At 43.1% G+C, this 15,919-nt stretch overlaps 1 long non-coding RNA gene across 3 annotated transcripts in view; it reads right to left on the bottom strand.

The window, feature by feature from the left end:
• Positions 1-14,651, bottom strand: part of LOC142566116 (uncharacterized) — a 281,596-nt gene extending 266,945 nt beyond the window's left edge. For all 3 annotated transcript variants that reach the window (XR_012824972.1, XR_012824969.1, XR_012824968.1), the window contains exons 1-3: positions 14,548-14,651; positions 12,425-12,701; positions 7,800-7,929 (exon numbers count right to left, since the gene is read on the bottom strand). This is a non-coding gene — a long non-coding RNA (uncharacterized LOC142566116). The remainder of the gene's footprint in view (positions 1-7,799; positions 7,930-12,424; positions 12,702-14,547) is intronic.
• Positions 14,652-15,919: the final 1,268 nt, after the last annotated feature.

Here is a 15,919-nt window from a genome sequence, read left to right as displayed (position 1 = left end):
TTATTCAAGCCAGACACAGTCAGATTATTTCAATGAAAATAAAATTCCTGGTCAATTTTATATATTCGTGACGAGTTAAGAAAATACAAGTTTATTTAATTTCATTATTATTAATAAATACATTTCTTTTCAGCGTCCATCCTTAAAGGGGGCGTTGACGGCGCTATTAGTCGCAATGCAATGCACCTCTTGAAGTATGCAGAAAGGCGCGCTCGTAAAGTTCACCTGTTGAAATACGCCCCCGTCACACGTTGTGCTTTTTTTGCTTGTCGAACTTTGTCTAAATTTGGTGACGCGGATAGCTTCATCGCTTCATCACCTGTTCAGTCAAAAATAGTGAGTTACGACCGCCAGCTAATTGTGCAGTCGTTTTCGTGCAACTGTGCTGGCCGACGGGCTTTGCATCCGACGATAGGATCAGCACTCTACACCTAAAGCTTTCGTCGGCCTCCAAAGAAAGTATGTTCTGTGCAGGGGTGCGATTTCGACAACCGTACGGCTGGCCTTTTCCTGCATCACTTTCTGCGCTGAAAGCTTGAAACGCCCATCAAGACGAATGGCGGGCATTTGAATATATAGCTCTAAAGGCAGGTTAACAAAACAAATCTCGCGCCTTCGAAAACAAAATGACATCACTTCGGTTATTAACGGATATGACGTCACATTATTTTTTCTTCCGCCGGAAATGTTCCCTCCACATAGCTACAGATGGCGCTAAGCCCCATGAACGGCAGATGAACCGCTATGTTTTGAACGTATGGGCTCCTATGGAAGCTTCGCTATCAGGTAAATTTACCTTGGGCAAACCACTTAACATCATCTCAGTGCCCTTCCACCCGTGAAATGGGTAGGCCGCGTGCGGTGAGGACTGCGGAATAACAGCGCGCCTACGAAGAACACCGTCGTGAACAGAAGCGGGAATGTGCGCGGCGACGGCGAGCGGCACCTAATACGGACGAAAATCCTGCCCCAACCGACTGCTCTCCCATCGTAATTCTGGGTGATTTCAACACAGACATGCCTCGGCCAGACGGAAAGTGGTTCGTGGAGTTTCTCTTGGAAAGGTTCGGCATTCAACTTTACACAAACGGTAAACACGAACACAAACGGTAAACACGAACGGTGACGTGTCGTGTGCCCACGACGCGTCACCGGTCGTGTATAGACCCCACACTGGCCAAGAGTGTTTCCAGTGTCGCGACAGAGCCACTGGCCGTATATCATAGCGATCATAAAAGGATTGTCACCTTGCTGACCAAATAATAAATCCAAAAAAGCAAACAAAAGAATGTTAAAAATAAAAAAAAAAAGCATTGAGCGTGCAATTTAATAAAACAACAATAAAATCGTGAAAAGACGAAATTCATTGTGGTATGTGTCTTTTATTTTCAATCAACACATTTATTATCAACATATTTATCACCATACATACAGCTCCGCTGGTAATCCACCTTCACAGAGGGGAATGGCTCTGAATTTCCTTTTTTATTAACGCGGCGGCGCTGCGCAGCGTCTGTACCGTCGACACTGTCTATCACGTTGGCGGAAGCAGGTTGCAGCGAGCATCGACACGACTGTGGGGGAAGCAACAGCTCAATAAATGTGCGTTTATTGCACCTGCTGGTGCAATAAACGGATCAAGTATTCGTGATGTGTAATGAAACGGGTGCATGTAAAATAACTCCAATTGGTATTAGAGAGTTAGTTTTAGCTTTTGCGTGAACCGTTTGCGATATCCGAGCCGTGGACGGCATTAGCATGATGATGACAATGTTTATTAGCACCTTCTTCGTAACGGGGTGGAGACAAGTAGCCACCTAGCCTGCTTGACTTGATCAGATTTTACTGCATCTATCGCAACCTAGCCTTTTGCCAATCTGGTCTCGATGTTAACTTTCGTGTTTAAAACATCTGTGAGTATATTTTACCATTACGTACGCTTGCATGAGTCCGGTTCTACCTCTCTTCCCTGCTTTCTTTTTACCAATACTCTAATAGTCTCTTATTTATCTCGACTGTTAAACACTCTCAAAGATAAAGCTAGTAAATAGCTAGTAAATGCACGGGTTTGCTAAATTGCAATGTATTTTACTACTTTCTCACTCATTCTGTACTAGACAGCACCTAGTATAAAGCTAGTAAGTGCTGCCTTTACTAGCCAGAAAGGTTACCTAGTAGTTTTTACTAACTACTTTAGTCGCTACTACCTTCTTTGCCCGTGGCCTATTACGCTGCGATTGTGAAAGTCTTATGCGAAATTGAGATAAACTGTAGTGTTGTTCATTATATTGCCCTAACTGTTATGTGCGACCTCGTAGAACACATATGCAGACGGTAGGCTTTGGAAATTTGTGCACAAAGCTCTGGTTATTTAACCAAATACATAGGTACTCACCGGTGTGACATGTGCTGCCTCGAACTAGAGCTATAAATACTCTTGAAGTTGCTCTTTGAGTAAGCATTTTTGTCATTCTTTATGTGTGTCCTTGCGTATCGTTGCTTGTTGGAGATATGTAGTACATCTTTACTTGAAGTCAGTGCGCCTTAAGAGGAAGCTTTAGCTCTGGCCCAACTCCGACGCGGCCTATTCAAATACATGTAAAAACGCAAAAACGTTTTTCTGAGATAACCCCTGGATCGATTTTAATGAAATTTGTTTCATTTGAGAGAGAAAGTTAAATTCTAGTGACTGTTGGAAGCGGAATTTTGATTTAGGGCTTGAATTTTGTTAAAAGGATTTCCAAAAATTCAGACGTTTGAAAAAAATAGAAGCACGAAGTTTACAAGCTAATAGCTCTGCATCAAGAACAGATATCGCGATTCTGTAAACGGCATCCATTAGACCATTCAAAGCGGACAAATTTGATATGTCAGTTTACATCTTACGTGAATTTGTTACGTTGTTTACAAAGGTTCTGCAAAAAATGTAATTACACATTACTCCATTTTTTGAGATTCATGTGTAACATATCAATTTTGTGCGCTTTAGATGTGCTATCAGTTACAATTCACAGAATTGCGATATCATTTTTTCTTGCTGATTTACGGAGTTGTAAACTTGATAGTTTCGTTTTCTGAAAATTTGCGATTTATGCCAAATTTTTATAAAAATTTGACGACCTAAATCGAAAATTCGAAACCAACAGTCACTAGATTTTAAGCTTTTCTTTTAAATGCAGAAAACCCCGTCAAATTTGGTGCAGTGGTTGCCGAGAGAAACGAATTCTCCTTTTACATGTATTTAGATAGGAGCACCCGAGCTAAAGCATCCTCTTAATGTCCATGGTAAACAGTAGGTATATATAATACCCTTAACTGATGCCTTAATGTATATCGAAAGGGAGCGGTTCTCATATATTTTTATTATTTTACTTCCCTTATGCTTTTACAATACCATCGACTTCGTATGCCAATGCAAGCGGCATTTATAGATCCAATAGGTCCCATTGTATTGCTTTATTTATTTATTTATTTATTTATTTACCCTCAAGGCCAATGGCATTACAAAGAGGAGTGGGAAAAAATACAGTCATAAAGAGAACAACTAGGTACAGTGAGTTACAATAACACTTTCAAACAGGCATGAACTTAAACAATGCTGGTTAGTGCTGGTAACTATATTTAAGTTGCGTTAGTAACTGCACTACCTAGGTAGTATTTAGTTAGTACTAAGTTAGTGCTTCTTGCTAGCTTCAGCAGGTAGTGTAAGTGCTAACCATTTTACTACCTGCACTTACTAAGAAGGCAGCACTTTCTGGGACGAGTAGCGTGCTACTATCTGGTCAGTGAAAATGACTACGTATTTTCTATGATTGAACAGTTCATTCTTCCTTATTCTTTGAATCTCAACGCTTCTAGAAGGTGAACACTCGCTTCGGGTCCCACTGGGTCAATATCTCGGCATTCCATTACGATGTGCCGAGCCATTTTCGGGATTTTTCTTCAGCACACACACGTCTCACCCTTTGGCGCATATTTGCTCTGCTATGTTCTTGTCCTCAGGCACCCAGATCGGGTCTCAAATGGCAAATCACTCCCCTTTGCGTTATCATCCAGATTTTCTCTCCTGATTGCCGTTTTTGTAAATCTCCGAAGCCCTTACTTTTTTTTCCATCTTTCGCGTCGAATTTACCTTCTCTGTTTCTCTCATTTTCTTTTTTACGATTCACCCTACATGTACAACCAAGCAGTTGTCAACCAAGCCAACTTTCTTGACCTCTTCGTCCACTCCGTGTCCATGCTTTTGAGCTACATATATTTATGTACATTAGCCAGCCATTTCTTTTTTCATCCACGTTCCTCGGTCTTTCTTCAAAACTACTTTTGCCCTTCGCTTCTCTGACTCCGAAAGAAGTCTAACTCATGGCACCTAGCACTACTTAATTTACGGTTTCACCGTGAACCCTCCAAGCCAGTCGAACCACCGGCTTCTGGTTAATCTCCATTCTCAACAAGATTTCTTATTTCAAGCACATAATTAAATTTGCGAACGTTAGTACTTTCACCGTTACACGTTTCCAAATTAGTAGCACCACCTCGTATTTGTGATCTATGTTTCATTATTGCCGCATACCGCTTTTCTTTTATTTTTATATTATCTTGGTGGACGCTTGAGTAGATATTTCCTTCGTTTATGTATAAACTTATATTGCTTGACTACGGTTATGACTTCCTGTTGAATTATTACCACGCCATCACTGGTCTCTTCATTTACAGTGTAGTCCGATACGGGATTACTGCCTACGGTTATTACGCTCTTCGTTGGCATCCACATCCGTCGTCCACATCAAAGTATAAGTTCAAGAAAGCACTGTACGAGGTGCGGATTTGAGCGGTTATAACACGTAAAGAAATAGGCCTCACTTACCGCCTTCTGTATTACGCCTTCAGAGTGGCTTCGCTTAAAAATGTGTTAAGAAAGTTTTTTTCTGCAAAGGTTTCATTGCAGCATTTTTAGTTCGTTAACTCTATTCGTTGTTTATAATCATGTACTCCTTTTTATTGTGCCACGTAAACTAATCCTGTGGCATGGTGATAATCGTACGCGCCAAATTCGCATCTGAATACATGTATGTGTGCATATATGTACATGCATTATAATGATGCGTATAATGTGCGTATCGGTGTAAATATACAGATTTATCCGCTTTTTTATTTCTGTTTTTCTTAGTTTCTTTTAATTATGTTTGCTGTTATATTGTAACAGCTTGTATGCTGCCTGTCACGCTCTACCAGTCGAGCCCTATGTAGCTTTGACAGGCCTGATAAATCTGATGTTTTCTAGAAATAATAATAATAATATTAATAATAATAATAATAATAATAATAATAATAATAATAATAATAATAATAATAATTATTATTATTATTATTATTATTATTATTATTATTATTATTATTATTATTATTATTATTATTATTATTATTATTATTATTATTATTATTATTATTATTATTATTATTATTATTATTATTATTATTATTATTATTATTATTATTATTAAAGATCATAATTACCGGTTTCGCTGTGCCAAACTTAAGGCCTAGATTCGCGGCGGCCGCCTTGCCGCTTATATTCACAAGTCTCTGTAAATTCATTGTATTGTCCGCTAGTAGTACTATGCCGCACGCATACATGAGCCCAGGAACCTTCTGTTGCACTTTTTCACCCATTATATATGTAAAATAGATCAACAGCTCATTCAGTGCTTGCCTGTCGTCTCCCCATGCCCTTGGCATAGAGCATGAAACCCGTTGTAGAGACTACGCTTTGTACAAATACAATGCGCTCGATACATTATTGTGTTGCGTGAGTGTTCTCGTTGAAGGAAAATCATTGAGAGACTGTAGGTTAACGATTATGTTGGTGCCAAAGCGTTACACCAGCGGTGAAGTAAACTATGGTAGGTCGCTCAAGTTTTAGCTTTGTGTGCCCTTTCGTTAAACTCTGCATCAGGACATTAGGATTGGTGCTGCCGCATACCTCTCCAGTAACCCGACATTCCGCAAACGGTTATAAGTTTACAGACAGCAAAAACTCTCTTCTGACGGACTCGTCAGCCGAACCTTCGGTCCTTTCAGCTACTTGAGAAATAAAGCACAATAGAAATCGGTTATAACGTATTCGTTTGTGCCCTAAAAAAACAGTCCAATATATCAATTCGGTAGACCGACCTCCGCCTACAAAGAACTTAAAGTAATTTTTGTGGTGCGTTCGTTATATATCCATTTGTTTCTTCCGCGGAGAAAGCAAGCAGGGAAGTAATCAATTTATTCGAAGCGAGACTAAGTGTAGTAGGCAGTAATATTTGCCTGCGCCCTTAACTCTTTCACCTCATTGCACAAACGCTCACATGCTGCAAAAAAAGAAGAAAAGAAGAGAGAACAAGAAAATAACTCCTCAACGCTGCGTTCGCGGCATGCAAACGGCCGCGACTGCCTAGAGTTGGGTCTATATTATGTTCAGTTCCTCATGAGCGAGTTATATTACACGAGTGCTGGTCACCAAGTTTCGCGCGTTCGATATAGAGAAAGGATAGTTTTATCCGGGTTCATTACATTCAGGGTCTAGTGCACTCCTAAATATTTTTGCTTGGGTATGCCCTTTAGGTAACTTTCATATTCCTAGATAGGACACCGGTGAAGGGGTAAATGTGAAGAACGTTTTCTCCACCCCTGTGCCTGTATGCTTTGCCACCGCCCGTTCACACGCCCAACGGGACACTGCGCGCGCTCACTGAATCCGCGCCTGCGCTGGCATGCAGATGGGAACTCCGCCCCGTTACTTGCTCAGTCACGCCAATCTGTGTAAGAGAACCACCGAGTGAAACCCGCTGACGAAGGGAAAAAAAATGAAAAGAACACCGCTCACGGCGCACTCTACAACGCCACAACATCCAACAGCAGTAGAAAGAGACGGTGCGCGCGTGCTCGGCTAGTGTGAGGGTCAGCAGGCAGCGAACCCGACAGCCGATGGAAAGCGGTGCTGGTCTAGCCATCCCGTTCGCACGCGCAGCTCGTCCGGCGTTGGTAGCAAACAAAAAGGCGCGCAGAACATCGCGGTGGTCGTCGACCGCCCTGCGTCCAGCGGGGCGAGGGGCATACGCGCTGCCGTCTGCGTGGCGCTCGATTATATACTTCTGTTTGTTCCCCTTTCTCTGGCTGAGCCACACGAAAGGTGGAGGCCCCGTCCTCGCCCTGGCGGGATGTGACGTTTCCGACAACGTCAGCTCGCGGGCCACGCGGGCGGCCTGCTCAACGCACTAGTACTATATGCTCGTGGCTCGCTGGCCCCTTCCATCCGGGAAGGCGACGCCGAATGCACGCGTGATGAACGCACGAACTCGTCCAGCGCGCACGGGATGACGTCGGCGCCGCTGCCCGGCAAGGAGCTGCGGCGCATGCAGTCCGCGTGCGCGCGTGCGTGCTCGCAGCTCAGCTGGCCAGAACTATCGCGACGCGTAGTACGCTGGTCGCCAAGGCCGCCGCCGTTAAATGCGCTTCCTTCCGGGTCTCGTCCGCGGCTACGTGCGCCTCTCGCTTTTTTTTTTTCTCTGCGCCGCGCGTGCGACCGAGACGTGAACGCACGACTGCGTACGCGCGCGGGGGGAACGCCTCAGCAGCGAGCAGTTCGCTGATGGATCCTCGTCCGCTCCGCGGTACGCGAGCGTACAGGCAAACAAGCTGTGAGGTCGTGCTCCGAACAAAGGTTTCTTCGTCCAGCGCTGCAGCGTGAGAAGAAAAAGCGCGAGCCGCAACCACCTTGAGCGCCGGTGATCCCCAAAACAACTCCCACTTGCCAGTCGTCCCAACCGCGACGGCTTCGTCCGATGACTGGCTGCTCCTCGCTCCGCCGTTCAGGTTTCATCCGCCGAAGAGTGCTTTCTCGGTCCCAGACACTCTCTGTCGATGTTGCTCGTCTAGTGGCCTCTGCGGATAAGGGGTTAGCCCTGATAAATGGAAAAGACAACTATCGCCATCATCAACACTGTCAGCCTGTTGAGTCCCCCACAGGGCTAACGCCCCTCCCACTGATCTTCAGTTCACACTGGCGTGCGTGAGCTGATCCCACTCCTGTAGACTTTCTAATATCGTCATTCTATCTGTCTTTCTGTCACCCAAGACTATGTTTCTCTTTTTTTGGTGGTGATTCTGACCTTTTTTTTTATCACAGTAACAAGATATACAGAAGGAGGTCCCAAAGCTCAAGGCTGTAGGGGGACCTCCTGTTCTAATTAGAAAGATCAAAACAAGTTAGGTTACAGCAAACGCAGCAAAGGAACCGAAACATTATTTGATAGTACACAGAATTGAGTTTTGAACAAATAAAAGTAACAAAATAATTCAGGTTAATACAAATACAGCAAAGAGGTAGAATTGTTAACATGTATTAATGCAAGAAAACAAGTAAACTAAAAACATGGCATAACGCTGTACAGAATTACACCATGTACTGAATTGAAAACAAAACAAAACATGGGAAGTGAAATGTAGCCTAGAGGCAGTGTTCCAACAATAACTGACACAAGGAAACAAGTGGACAGATATGATGAAATGTTGGTGAAATGGTGAAATGTGGTGAAATGTGAAATGTTAAAGAGATATAATGGTTTACCCATAATGAAGCAATCGGAACATGTTAAATTACATTACAGCATTCACAAATTAAGTAAATATGTAAATAAATGCTTTTTAAAGCTGCCTATACTAGGAGACAGCTTTATGTCCGTTGGAATACAGTTCCAGTGAGACATCGCTGTGAACGAAGAAGTGAATTTGCCAAAATTTGTTCTGATTTTTGGTAATAAGAAGTTGTTAGCTAATGCAAATCGAGTATTATTATGATTGGCAAGTTGTTCAGTGTTAAAGATTATTTGGGGAATGTTTGAGTGAAGGGAATTATAGACAAGGATTGCCATGTTTAATTGAAATAGTTTATGAATTGTGAGAATGCGATGCTCTTGCAAAAGAGCAGATGCACTACATCGGGGTGACTGGAAAGTAGTAATGCGGATGGCCTGGTTCTGGACGTATTGTAAAGGAACAAGGTGAGAGCTATATGTGCTTCCCCAAGCGCAATGCAATAGGTGAAGTGACTGTGAATGAATGCATGATAAAGAGAAAGCAAGGTTGGTAGTCTAAAGTATGGACGTGCTTTTATAAGAATCCGGATACCATATCCAATTTTTTGTTTTAGGTGTGAAATATGGGTAGTGTAATTTAAGTTGGAATCGAGGACAACCCCCAAAAAACGACAATGACTAGAAGGTTTGATGGGATAACTATCGATAGCTATGGTCGGAATATTTATTACTTTCTTTTGAGTGGTGTGAAATAGCATGGAAGACTGTTTTACTAGGGTTAATTTCTAAAGAATTGTGACGACACCAGCGAATAATGTTTTCCAAATCGGTATTGAGCTTAGAAGTTAGGCTATTAATATCGGTGTCAGCAGTTAGAATCGTAGTGTCGTCCGCATAGAGATAAGGTTCACAATGTGAAAGATGGGCAGTTAAGTCATTAATGTAGATAGTGAAGAGTAATGGGCCTAGTATAGACCCCTGAGGAACTCCCCTATCAATTAATTTGAAGTTAGAAAGGTGATTAGAAATGCTAATAGCCTGTTGTCTATTAGTTAAATAATCGCGAACAAAAGCCTGCGCCGGTCCCACAACACCGATTGCGTTTAATTTAGTAATTAAAATATTATGAAGAATTGAATCAAACGCTTTGGTGAGGTCAATAAACACTGCTCCTGCATATTTACCTTCCTCAATGTGGGGTTTAATTCGATCAGTGAATGAAAGAAGCGCAAGATTAGTAGAGTAACCTGCACGAAAGCCAAACTGCGTGGTGCAAAGAATGTCAAATTTTGTTAGATACTTATTTAGACGCTTTTCAAAACATTTCTCTATAATTTTGCTGAACACGGGTAATATAGCAATAGGGCGACAGTTAGAAATCAACCCTCTATCACCTTTATTAAATACAGGGACCATTTTGGCTTTCTTAAGTTTAGATGGAAATACACCGCATTTAAATAAAACGTTAATTACATAAGAAAATGGGTCAGCAACGATATCAGCAACAGATTTTAGGTGCACTGGTTGTATTTCATCAAGACTTGCACTTGTTAGCTTTAGTTGTTGTATGACATTCTATATTTCATCCGGAATGGTAGGATATAAAAAAAAAAAAGATTGTGGTTGTCTCTGGAGTGTTGTTATGGGACTGGTAGGAAGGGGCTTATTATTATCGGAAAAGAAATTATTAAATTCATTCGCGATGTCTGATGGATTTCGATACGTACCACTAGAGCTTGAAATCTCACTTATTGGTGAGTCTTTTAAGTTTCTGTTCAAAAAAGAGTTTATGAGCTTCCACTGTTTAGCGATACCTTCAGCTTCATTCATTTTAATTTCATAATACTTCTTTTTGGCATCTTTCAACAATTTTTTAGGACATTTTTGTAGCAAGCATATCGCTTCTGCAATTTGAAGTTAAATGGGCGACGTTTAATTTTCTTGTACATATTCTCTTTCTTGCGCATGCACACTAGCAAAGCATCTGTGAGGCACGGGTTGTGGGGTGCTGGATACTTCTTGTTACATCGAACAAAAGTGGTTGCATCATGTACACATTGCTGTATTAAAGATGAAAAGCGTACAAAAGCTAGCTCAGCGTTTGATTCAGATTTTATCGTCGACCAGTCAAAAGAAGAGATGGAATCTATGAATTGAACTTTGTTAAACAAGGGCTTTTGGAAAGAACGCTCAGCACGTGGTGAGGCATGAGACAAGCGACAAAAGATGGGATAGTGGTCTGTAATGTCGAGTGTTATTACGCCACACTCATCACATGATATGTAGTTAGATAAAATATGATCAATAAGCGTGCTTGAGCCACCTGTGATACATCTTGTCGGCACTGTGAGCAGCTGTTCATAACCAAAGCCTGCAAAGCAATTCGAGTATTTAACCGCGTTCTGATTGGATTCATCCAGAAGGTTAATGTTGATGTCTCCCATAATAACAACGTTTTTTCTTTCGCAGGATATCTTGTCTAGGCTTTCGTATAGTGCAGAGCAGAACTCTGAGACAGACGATGATGGCGAGCGATATATGCAAGCTAAGATGGTTTTTTCAGCATCAGTTTGTGTATGTTCGTCATCAATTTCAAGCCAAACAGTTTCAGTGTTGTCAGCTAGGAGGGAGAGGTCATTCCGACGTTTATATTTTATAGAAGATGATACGAAAATAGCAGAACCACCATGATGGTTTGATTGTCGGTGACAGTACTCTGGTGAGTATTGCGGTAAACAGCATACGTTTTTATCGTCAGGTGATAGCCACGTCTCAGACACACAGATGAAGGAAAAGTGGTGGTCAAGGGATGCTAGGTAAGCATGAATGTCGTCACAATGTTTTCTGAGACTGCGTGCATTAAAGTGGATAGCCGATAAACCTGGGCCTTCAAAAAAACGTTGAAGACGTTTTGTCGAGTAATACATGTTGAAGTGTTATGAAGTTTAGCCTGCAATAGTTGATTACCAGAGATCAATTAGGTTGCCTGGCTAAACACGGAAAGGTCTGCGTCCTTTGAGATGCGGAATACTCGGCTGTCAGCAGACTTTCTCGTCTTGATGTGGCAATTATCCGTCCACAGATACATCCATCCACGTTCCCGCTTTAACTTCAACGCTTTAGCGAACAACCTTTTATTTTCCAGCGTCAGGTGGTCGTTTACGTAGACAGGGCGACTTTGCGATCCACCAAAGCCGAGGTCATTAGTGTGCAATCTAGACTTTCGTGCCTTGGCGACGAAATCTTGCTTCTTAGCTCGTGAGCAGAAGCGGGCAATGACATTTTTCTCAGCTGTTCCAAGCTTCCCTGGAACTCGATGAACAACATCAATGTCACCATCCGTGATGGGAGAATCAATTTTTGCCCCTACAGCTTTTATAATTGCCGCGCAGTTCTCTCCCTGTGTACACGGAATGTTCTTCAATTCAACGTTGTTGAACCTAGAGTACTGCTCAAGTTCCGACACTTTTGCAGTTAAGGTTTCATTCTGTTATTGCAGAGTTCCATTAACAGTTCTTAGGCGCTCATTATCTGACTTAACTTTCTCGACAAGAGAATTCAGCATTTCGACACTTGAGACCAGGCTACGGATTTCGGTCTTCATTTCAAGAATTTCAGGCTGAGTTGATGAAATCCTCTGTTTCGTTGTTTCAACCAGTTTTTCAACTACTTCTTCGAGTTTGCCTTCAGACCAGGCCTCAAGCAGCTGAACTCTCTTACCTAGTTCAGCAACAGTTGGCATCGTAAGAGATACAAGGTATCACTCAGGCAGGTCAAAACACTGGCAGCAGCAGTTGCGGCAAAAAAAAAAGAAAAAAAAATTAAAAAGAAACACCACCAACCTGCAAAGGTAAGGAAACTCGTTTACGCCCGCATTCCACCAGCCGCAAGTGCTGCTGCCAAATGAAACCGGACAGACGCCAGCACCACTTTTTGAAGCCCTGTCCTATCAGCAGGCTATCTCAAGGCGATGGTCCGCAGGTGACGTTGGTTACGCACGCGCAGTAGCCACGGAAAGACCAGCTTCGTTGAACAGGTCAGAAACGCGCGCTCCAGCGGTGCAGGCAGGACGGGTACGTGACGCCGTTTGGGTGAATGGTTGGGTGAACGTTGGATGGTCTGCAAAGGTAAGGAAACTCGTTTACGCCCGCATTCCACCAGCCGCAAGTGCTGCTGCCAAATGAAAATGGACAGTGGCAATCTGTACCATGTGCGTTGGCCTATCTACCCAACTGATCGCTTAGGTGACGCGATGCGGTCACATAAATGGCGTGCTAAAGCTCTCTGCTTAATAATAAATGGTACGTAACGCTAGTCGTGGTAGAGAGCAAAAGAGACGCACAAACCGCATATCTTAATCGACGTTCTTGCCTTTGGTACTGCCAACTCATCAAGGTTTCGCTTTTTTAAGAAGCCATTTTGATTATATGCATATCAAGCACTACAACACGCGCCTGACGCGTGTGCGTGATAAATGCGCGTTTGGTAAAAAAAAAATGTTAGACGACCCTAATCTTAGATTTAGGTCTCTTAGTGGCACTCGCACCTCGGCGTTGGTATGCTTTAGGTTGAGCGAGCGAACATCTTTCCCATAGCACGAGATGTGGGCAAGGAGCGAATGAGGGTTAGGAGGAAGCGCAGTGCGCGCCACCTGGTGGGGCGTAGCCCCCTGGCGAGGGGCGCACGAAGCGATATGCGATATTCTTATACGCCCTCTCCGGTGCTGACGTCAGAGCGTGTAACAAGCGTGCGCGTACAGCTGTTGCGAGCAAGCGACCGAGCAGGTGCGCGCCGGGTGAGAAGTGAGAGATATGAGGGAGTGACGCCACATCCACTATGCTAGGCAGATGTTCAGTCTGTGCCAGGCAACTGTTTTCAATTAATTAGCCGCTTAGATATCATGCCAACTTCTTTTGTGTGACGACATTAGCGACGTCATTACTTCCAGGTATCCAAGAAATGCTCGTGCCACTAAATGTTCTAGCCATTTTTGCGCCGGAAAGCTCTTGAATATATGGCTAGGTGTAGTCGTTGGTCCCTTTAGAATGAAATGTAGTCCTGCTTCACCGATGAACAATTATCTAGACCCAAGCAAATATTGTCAATATCCATGACGTCACAGCGAACTTATTTGGCAACTTCAGGATTTCGACGCCACCTACCCTTCGTTTCTGCGTCTTTTCTTGATAGCTTTCCAAGCTTACTTTCACGGTAAGAACGACCGTCTCGATATTACATAAACGTAATTTACTAATCAAGCTTCACTGAGTATTATACTTTCGTAAAGTTTTAACTTGGTGAGCGCGACGAAACGTGTCAGCCAGGAAGGAGGGCTGCGAGAGTGTAAATTATGTGCCACGGCCGAGGTGAAAGATTGTGTCCCCGACGCTCCCGAACACAGCAGTCGCCTCGGAATGAACACGCTGTACTAAAGAAATATGCGTGTGTGTGTGCGTACGCGTGAAAAGAATACTAAGCACATACCCCATATAATCCTTAGCACGAGCGCGAATTGCTGCAACAGCATCCCGACATAACCAGAAAGGGAAAAAAAAAGAAAAGAAAAAATGCGCGTGAGAGAGAAATTAAATGAAAAAGTGAGGGAAAAAAAGCGCCCTTGCGCTTGGGTTTCGGGAATTGCTCTATATGGGTGTCATTAGTGCCCAAGGTGACCGTTGCAACGTCCCCTTTTACAGAGAACAATCTTTTCCTAAGCGATAAAATGACATAAACGTGGCGGAGGCTTCACGCTGCCACCATGAACACACGTTAACAATTCCCGCAGGCACGTACGTTATTTGGCGAGTTTAACGTTCGAATGTTTACGTACGCAAAGAAATAGCGTTGTCGAACATGGCAGCACCTATGGCTCCCGCTTCAGCGTATATTCTCGTGATGGCTGCGCTCTGATTCTTGTTGATCGTCAGTAACTATTGAAATGAGCTTTCGCATTCTCTAAACTCACCTGAAACGTTAGTTATGAGCGCATAGTGCGTCCAATTTCTGAGTTCGTTCAGCGATTCCGGCGGCCGTATGCAACGAGACGCGTCGGTGTAACAACAGGATGATTGGTAATGGATTGTCTTCGCTTGGATATGTTTGGCACGAGTTGCCAGACGGCGACCTGTTTTAAAACGTCTTCCTTACGTTTGCGTTTCCGTACGGCAAACTAAAAGTCTTCGAAGGACGCGCACCGTAACGTCCCACAAAGGTGAATGCGTTCAACGTACGTAAGGCGACAAACGCTATTCTAAAGCTGTCCAATGCCAGTTGCATTTAACTTTTCTTTTTGCTTCCTTATTTCCTCGAGTGACGGCTCGCCGCGACACTGGCATATCCTCGGAACCATATAACCGTAATATAGGTTAGATAAGGTGGAAAATAAAACCGTGCGAAACAGCGTCCATGATCTAACCCTGCAATAACCGTTAAACCCTTAAGCAATATGAATGTCACCCGTTACCTCGTCTGGTTTATCACTAATTGTGCAGCCCTTTTCATGCAAAATTGTCAACTGGAAGAAAAGAGTCGCAAGAAGTTGAGAAATTAAGCTATCTACTAAAGGAGAGAGCCGAGGAAACACCCAAACAGGAAGGAAAAATGAAAATTAGCTAATTTAGCCGTTGCTTGTGAAACTATTCATGGATTAAAACCTTTTTATTTAAAAAGGAAGTAGCGAAAACGCCGCCGGAAATGGAGAAGGATTCCGCGTGTTTTAAATGACGCTTCTACCGTTATCGGTCTAACCGCCTGACGTAGCCACTTCTCTGCTATGCTTATGTGGGTGTTTTTCTAACATTCCGGGGTGGGCGGAGTACGTCTAGAACCGCAGCGTCCTGCGCTCTGTGCGGCTGTACGGGACTGGCAGCCACACATCGTTACGCAACTTCCTAAATAACAATACGAGTCGGTTTTGGCATTAAACTTCGTAAGCAGTAAACGAGGGATCCAAAAGAACTGTGATTGTTCTACAAATATATGTCTCTGTATTTCTTCCAGAGCTAACTAAAAAAAAAACTCTATTAGAAATCGTTATTTTACGCGTTCGCTTGTTTACTTGTTTTTCGCAGTGTTCTTCCTGCGCTTCTTTCCAGCGCGAGTTAATTTGATGTGGTTCCTTGTTTTGCCAAGTAAAGGAGAGTTCTATCCCACAGGCGTATATACCTGCGAGATACACCTTATTTTATTTCTCTTTTGCGGGCATACGCGTTTTTATGGTGAAAGGTGGGCATCATTCACATTTAGACTAGTAAAGGTGACCCTCCCCCCCGTTATTTGCACAGAGAGAGAGAGAGAGAGAGAGAGAGAGAAAATAATGCAGAGAAAGGCAAGGAGGT

This window comes from Dermacentor variabilis, chromosome 1 (genome assembly GCF_050947875.1).
Source record: "Dermacentor variabilis isolate Ectoservices chromosome 1, ASM5094787v1, whole genome shotgun sequence".
NCBI lineage: Eukaryota > Metazoa > Arthropoda > Arachnida > Ixodida > Ixodidae > Dermacentor > Dermacentor variabilis.
This window is presented reverse-complemented; position numbering and strand designations above follow the sequence as displayed.